We start from the raw sequence: 7,500 nt of genomic DNA, 5'->3' as shown, positions 1-7,500 counted from the left end.
GTGTATTAATACAGTGTTGTGTATTAATACAGTGTTGTGTATTAATACAGTGTTGTGTATTAATACAGTGTTGTGTATTAATAAACACAGTATTGTGTATTAATACAGTGTTGTGTATTAATACAGTGTTGTGTATTAATACAGTGTTGTGTATTAATACAGTGTTGTGTATTAATAAACACAGTATTGTGTATTAATACAGTGTTGTGTATTAATACAGTGTTGTGTATTAATACAGTATTGTGTATTAATACAGTGTTGTGTATTAATACAGTATTGTGTATTAATACAGTGTTGTGTATTAATACACAATGTGGAAAATTATATTTATCTGAATGTATCATTATGTACATAACAGTAAATGAACATAGATAATTATTATTTATCAGTTAGACAAGTAGGAATTTGGGACACCTAGGTCGCAAAAAATGTCCCCCTTCGATACCTACCACTGTCATATCCACAAGTTGCTCTGGACCTATTAATTACAAATGAAATATATAAATTTGTGGACTGTATATTAAAATTAAAAAAGGATTATATATACACACATTTACATAACAGAAAGAGAATACCTTAAAATCACTCACCAATTTGACTGGAGATCAAGGTGTATCATACTCAGAAAACCTCACTGTCTATACATGAAAATAACACTGGCCAGAGTTATAACATAACAGACTTATCTGAGGTTCCTGGAGCTGTCTTGTCCAGTTGTCTGATATCTCAGGTTATGCAGGAATACACATCCAACAATTTCGCCTCCTATTTGAGAGGTGTCAGCGCAATTTTAACCCTAGAGCACGAAAATTCTTCCCATTACACTAACGTTTTCTTGGCTCATTCAAAACACAATGGCGAGTCCCGTCTGTGCAGGCGCAGAATTTCCCATTTTTTATAACATAATTTTTATTAAATACAGTATGGCCATCTATTTACATATAACTACTGTATTTCTGGAAAATATATACAGTATTTTCCACACCCAACACATTTTCTCTACATCTCGGGAAAACTGAAACAATATTATTTGGCTTAAAAAGGTACCAAAAAAAGAAAAAGCTAAAATATTTACTATAATATTGATGGAGATATATAACTTTAGTGATGTGTTTATTAACATTCTCTGAGTGTTGCTTCTCCCGGGAGCTAAAACTCCCGGGACCCTGGAAGATGTTGTTCTCCAGTTCCTGGACCTCATAGGATGGTTGAGCTATAGCTCCTAGGTCTCTTACGTTCACTGAGGGTGCTAAGATAAGATAAAATTTCGCTTGGATTTTTAACCCCGGAGGGTTAGCCACCCAGGATAACCCAAGAAAGTCAGTGCGTCATCGAGGACTGTCTAACTTATTTCCATTGTGGTCCTTAATCTTGTCCCCCAGGATGCGACCCACACCAGTCGACTAACACCCAGGTACCTATTTGCTGCTAGGTGAACAGGACAACAGGTGTAAGGAAACGTGTCGAAATGTTTCCACCCCGCCGGGAATCGAACCCGGGCCCTCCGTGTGTGTAGCGCGAGCTTCAGCCACCAGGCCACCGGGCCTGCTAGATGGGGATGCAGAAGATATCTTTATGTGATCACTGAGATACTGTTCCTGGAGATACCTGAGAATGTCTCTCTTGAATCACGCACTGCTGAAATACATCTAATTTCCAGTAAGTTTATTTAGGTATAGTTAGACGTAAGTATACATATTATACGTAGTAAATTACCTGGGATAACCCAAAAAAAGTCAGACAAAGTGACTTATTTCCATTATGGTCACACACAGGATGCGACCCGGTATCTATTTAGCGTTAGGTAACAAGGGAAGCAGGGTCAAGGTCACTTACTGTAACAAGGGAAGCAGGGTCAAGGTCACTTACTGTAATAATTGTAGAAAGTTACAATATTATTTAGTAAACACGTAAGTAATTTTATCCTGAAAATACAATCAATGTTCGTGTGTGTGTGTGTGTGTGTGTGTGTGTGTGTGTGTGTGTGTGTGTGTGTGTGCGTGTGTGTGTGTATGTGTGTTTTCCAATTGTCGATTTCTTTGGATTTATATATAAATCTCCAATATTATCTGCGACCTGACATGTGTTACTTTCCCAGGATGAGCGAGACAGTGTGTCAGAGGGTTATGGAGATGCCCCGTGAAGAGCGTGCATCATCCTGGGAGTTCCAAGACCCAGCCTGGGAACCACAGGTCTGATGGAGAGGAAAGTGGGACTGTCTGTGAGAAGGAAATTAATTACGATAGAGAGAGACTAGAGAGGTGGAAGAAAGACAGGAGAAATGGGGAGAGAGATAGAAAGATAGTGAAGGAAGATTGAAATGAATTTCATTTCATTCCACTCCCACATGCCCTACCCCTCCTCCCTGTCATCCTCCCTCCCCCTCTCTCCCCTCCCCCTCTCTCCTCTCCCCTCCCTCTCTCTCCTCTCCCCTCCCTCTCTCTCTCTCTCCTCTCCCTCTCTCTCCTCTCCCCTCCCTCTCCCTCTCTCTCCTCTCCCTCTCTCTCCTCTCCCCTCCCTCTCCCTCTCTCTCCTCTCCCCTCCCTCTTTCCCCTCTCCCCTTCCCTTTACTACTCTTTCCTTCTTTTTTTCCTTTCCCACTTCCCCTATTTTTCCCCTTTTATCTTCTTGCCAGAGTGCCAGGGTGCCTGGGTGCCAGAGCGCCAGGGTGCCAGATTGCCATGGTGCCAGAGAGCCAGGGTGCCAGTGTCAGGGTGCCAGAGTGCAAGGGTGCCAGAGTGCCAGGATGCCAGAGTGCCAGGGTCCCAGTACCAGAGTGCCAGGGTGCCAGTGTGAGGGTGCCAGGGTGCCAGAGTGCCAAAATGCCAAGGTGCCAGAGTGCCAGAATGCCAGGGTGCCAGAGTGCCAGAGTGCCAGGGTCCCAGTACCAGAGTGCCAGGGTGCCAGAGTGCCAGAGTGCCAGTGTCCCAGTACCAGAGTGCCAGGGTGCCAGAGTGCCAGAGTGCCAGGGTGCCAGAGTGCCAGGGTCCCAGTACCAGAGTGTCAGGGTGCCAGAGTGCCAGAGTGCCAGGGTCCCAGTACCAGAGTGCCAGGGTGCCAGAGTACCAGAGTGCCAGAGTGCCAGAGTGTCAGGGTGCCAGAATGCGCTACATTACCTCACCATCATCACTAAAGAACACAGTAATGTTCCTGAACATGAGAAAGTGTAGAACACAAAACACTGTGTTATCAGGAGCAGCTCTGTAAAAACTAGTGTTAGGTCGCAGTTGGTGGCCTTGCTAAGCTTGCCACTCTTACATTAGGAGGATGGTTTGAGAATTTCTTAATGTAGCCTATACAACCGGGAAGGTAGAGCGGTTGGCTTCCCTTAAGGGGTAAGTCACTTCCCTTGTTTTGTAATAATGTTTTTTTTCATTGTAATCTACCTTATCCATCTGCTTTATCTGCTTTATCTGCTTTATCTGCTTTATCTGTTTTATCTGCTTTATCTGCATTATCTGCTTTATCTGCTTTCGTAAGGTGAAGTCTGGGATTTTTCAATAATTAATGGTATAACTTAACAAATCTTTGAGAAGAGTTGTGTTGGAGAGGTGTAAGCTTTGCTCACACCTCTCCTAGATTTCACCTTGCGGAAGCAGACGAAGCAAGTACGACAGTAATTATAGACAAGAGAGAGTATAGGGGAAAAATAAACATGATATTAGGAGACAGGAAACTAAGGCGCCTCTTAGCCTTCCCGTCTCGAGGTCTCGGGTTGTTCTCGAATTTATTTCTGTCTATTATGGTTTTGTTAACTGACTGCTTGCAGTTGGAACAACAGAAATTAGACTCTAGCACTGTGTTAGTGGGTCTAGCTTCCTAACCTCTCACTTTGTAACATCTGGTGGTTACAATAACCTTACCAACCTTACAGTGGGAGCCTCTTAATAAACAAAACTTCACTCTCACGATTACAAAAGTATTTGTTTGTTTGTCTAGTAAGCATAATAAAATTTAATTATTGCAGCAACCTCGCAAAAAAAGGCTCAACATAGTTAGAAAGTGTAAATACGTAGTAAAGTTGGACGAAATTGTGATAAATTTATCAAGTAACTACAGCACTTAGGAGATGGAAACGTATAACGACGTTTCAGTCGGACCTGGACTATTGTCATTGTCTTGGTGGGTTGTTTCCTATACGGGTGTTGTTCCTCAGGAATTTTGTCCTATTCCTGTGAGCCAGTAGCTCTCCTGCTGTGCTCTTCTGTTCTTTTCTTCTTATGGATTATTTCCTCTGCTACTACTGCTATTATTATTTCTACTAATACTACTATTATTATTGCTACTACTACTACCTATTATTACTACTACCTATTATTACTACTACCTATTATTACTACTACCTATTATTACTACTACCTATTATTACTACTACTACCTATTATTACTACTACCTATTATTACTACTACTACCTATTATTACTACTACTAATACCTATTATTACTACTACCCATTATTACTACTACTACCTATTATTACTACTACCTATTATTACTACTACTACCTATTATTACTACTACTAATACCTATTATTACTACTACCCATTATTACTACTACTACCTATTATTACTACTACCTATTATTACTACCAATACCTATTATTACTACTACCCATTATTACTACTACTACCTATTATTACTACTACCTATTATTACTACTACCTATTATTACTACTAATACCTATTATTACTACTACCCATTATTACTACTACTACCTATTATTACTACTACCCATTATTACTACTACTACCTATTATTACTACTACCTATTATTACTACTACTACCTATTATTACTACTACTACTACCTATTATTACTACTACCTATTATTACTACTACTGCCTATTATTACTACTACCTATTATTACTACTACTACCTATTATTACTACTACTACTACCTATTATTACTACTACTACCTATTATTACTACTACTGCCCTCTCCCAACACCACTACTATTACCACCTCTATTTCCACTATTATTCCCTTCTTTCCCCGCTCCCGCTCGCATATATTTTGGCCTTCGCTCTTTCTCGCTTTATCGTCACTTGCCAATGGTTCAACCTGGACTGAAACGTCGTCCCGAGTTTCCCTCTCTATAGTGCAGGTTATTTTTGTATTGTTCCACTCTGAGTTTATTATTATTAAGATATGTTTACCAGTAGTAAGTAAAATCATGTTATATTAATTTAAGCTCAATCAGGTGAATATTGTGCAAGTTATACCTCTGTTACTGCGCAGTTATAAACAGAAAGAACAAAAATGCACAATACTGTGACTGGAACATTACACAGATAACCCACACTTATGAGAAAGAAGTTTATGACAATGTTTCGGTCCGATTTGGACCAAAACGTTTAAAACAGGACTCATTCATAATGACAGTCCTGTGTGCAGGTCATAATATGATTTTCGATACGTGATCCTCACTAAACATATGAACCTTAAGATTTCTTATAACTCTCGATAATAACATATATAAAAGATTTCCAGGAAGGTGAAATGCTGAATATCAACAAGACACCTAAAAGTTGTTTATTTTATTTGGTTTAGAGGATGAAGGAAGTGCCAGAGTCGAGTAACAGTATATTAGTGTCGTCAGGAGTACAAGACACAGCTCTCTGCTTAACCAAGTGATAGTCTGCTCCAAGGTATTAACTTAAACTTATTTACAAGTTAATGATTGTGTCGACTTCGTACACTGTGTGGGAACATAAGTGATGCGTATATGACTATACTGTGTATGATTCATATATCCACGACATTTTCAATGGTGTGTCCAAGATAGATTCAGCGATGTGGACTAGTACATCTGTTGTCATATGTATTATCAGTACATCATACTGTCATGTAATCTTTAAACTAAATATAAGTCGTAGTGATCTGTTGTCAATGATGAAACACAGGAATGGACGAGGACTCGAACTGCTGCCCTGACATTTGTTCCTTCTGTTTATTCACTGACGACAGTCGTTCATCACGACTTATCCTGAGTTTCTAGACTGTGTGGCTTTGACGGATAATGGGAATATATGGAGAGTGAAAGCTTCTGAGGCTGTAGGAAGGGACAGATAAGGTCACAGCTAGTGACCTCTGAGGCAGACAGGTCATGGTAGTGCTGTCTGCGGAACCTCTTCCATGAAAGCCTCGTAATTCAGCGATAGATGGATGGACTTGCTGTATGCGAGGGCCATGGTTCGAGTCTCTCTTAATTCTTCTCAATAGGACTATAGGTACTCGCCATAGGGCTGTAGATCCTTGACTATCTCCAACACTCCTTAAGGATGGAAATAAATGGTATAAAATACCGACACAATGGCAATATAAACACAAATGCAGTATAATGTGATCCTTTATTGACTACGTTTCGCCCACACAGTGGGCTTTTTCAAGTCACAAACAGAACTACCTGGGGTGGAAGGAACGCGAGTATTTATAGTCCGGCTGAGGTCAGGTGAAGAATGCTGCATCTGATGATGTACCGAGTGGGGTTATAGAGTCTAAAAACATGGAACATCTAGAAGCCGAACGTTTCTCCACCATTATTCCTTCGTCTGTCACCTGGCTCCGTTATGTTGACGACATTCTCCTCATAACTCCTAAACGCTTCAACGTTCAAGCTCTCCAAGACAAGCTCAACCAGGTCGAGCCTTCAATCCAGTTCACACTTGAAGAAGAAGTCGACAACACTCTTCCTTTCCTTGATGTCCTGCTCTGCAAAGCTGACCACGAACTTCGTTTTAAAGTCTATCGAAAACCCACCAACCAAAACGATCTTCTCCACTTCTACTCCCACCACGACACCAAAACCAAACGTGGTGTAATTATAGGCTTCTTCCTACGTGCACTCAGAATCTGCAGCAACGAGTTCCTTGAGGAAGAATGCACTATAATTGAACAAATATTTTCTAAACTCCACTATCCTCGTCACTTCATCAGAGACTGCAGACGGCGAGCATTAAACATCTTCAACACACCCAGAGAAGACACTGCCGAGAAGAGATACATAGTCCTTCCCACCAACTCCATTGCCAAACATGTTTCCAACATCTTTACCAAAACATCATTCCAAGTATCCACCTCCACAACCACGACCATCAAGGACATCACCAGTAGTAGGCAGGACAAGCCTCCATCCTCTGCAAGGGTATACATAATCCCTTGCAATGACTGCAACAAGTTATACGTGGGCGAAACATCAAGGGACCTCCAAACACGTATTTCAGAACACTGTCAGTGGAACGCCTTCCTACTGAACAAAAGAAACTAATGGAAAAATAAATAAAGAAATGATTTAGGAAAAACAAGAAAAATGATTTTTGAGAATTTTACTTAAAATTTAAATATAATAAAAAATGGCCTTCAGTTCTTGTTGGGTAGGAGTAGGTATGGCCCTAGATAGTTCCTCTGATGTTATTTATGTAGGTTATCCTGGGCAGATGGTAATCCGATGTTCTGGAATCTCCTACCACTTGGATGGAGCACAAGTAGTATAGG

General features: G+C 40.6%; 1 long non-coding RNA gene across 1 annotated transcript in view; it reads right to left on the bottom strand.

The window, feature by feature from the left end:
* Positions 1 to 7,352: 7,352 nt before the first annotated feature.
* The window catches only part of LOC138852315 (uncharacterized), a 497-nt gene continuing 349 nt past the window's right edge, over positions 7,353 to 7,500 (bottom strand). The window contains exon 2 of the long non-coding RNA XR_011391644.1: positions 7,353 to 7,500. This exon is cut by the window's right edge and continues 100 nt beyond it. This is a non-coding gene — a long non-coding RNA (uncharacterized lncRNA).

The sequence above is a fragment of the Cherax quadricarinatus genome, chromosome 6, assembly GCF_038502225.1.
Source record: "Cherax quadricarinatus isolate ZL_2023a chromosome 6, ASM3850222v1, whole genome shotgun sequence".
Classification (NCBI taxonomy): Eukaryota; Metazoa; Arthropoda; class Malacostraca; order Decapoda; family Parastacidae; genus Cherax; species Cherax quadricarinatus.
The sequence above is the reverse complement of the archived record's forward strand: the minus strand, read 5'-3'. Positions and strand labels throughout refer to the sequence as shown.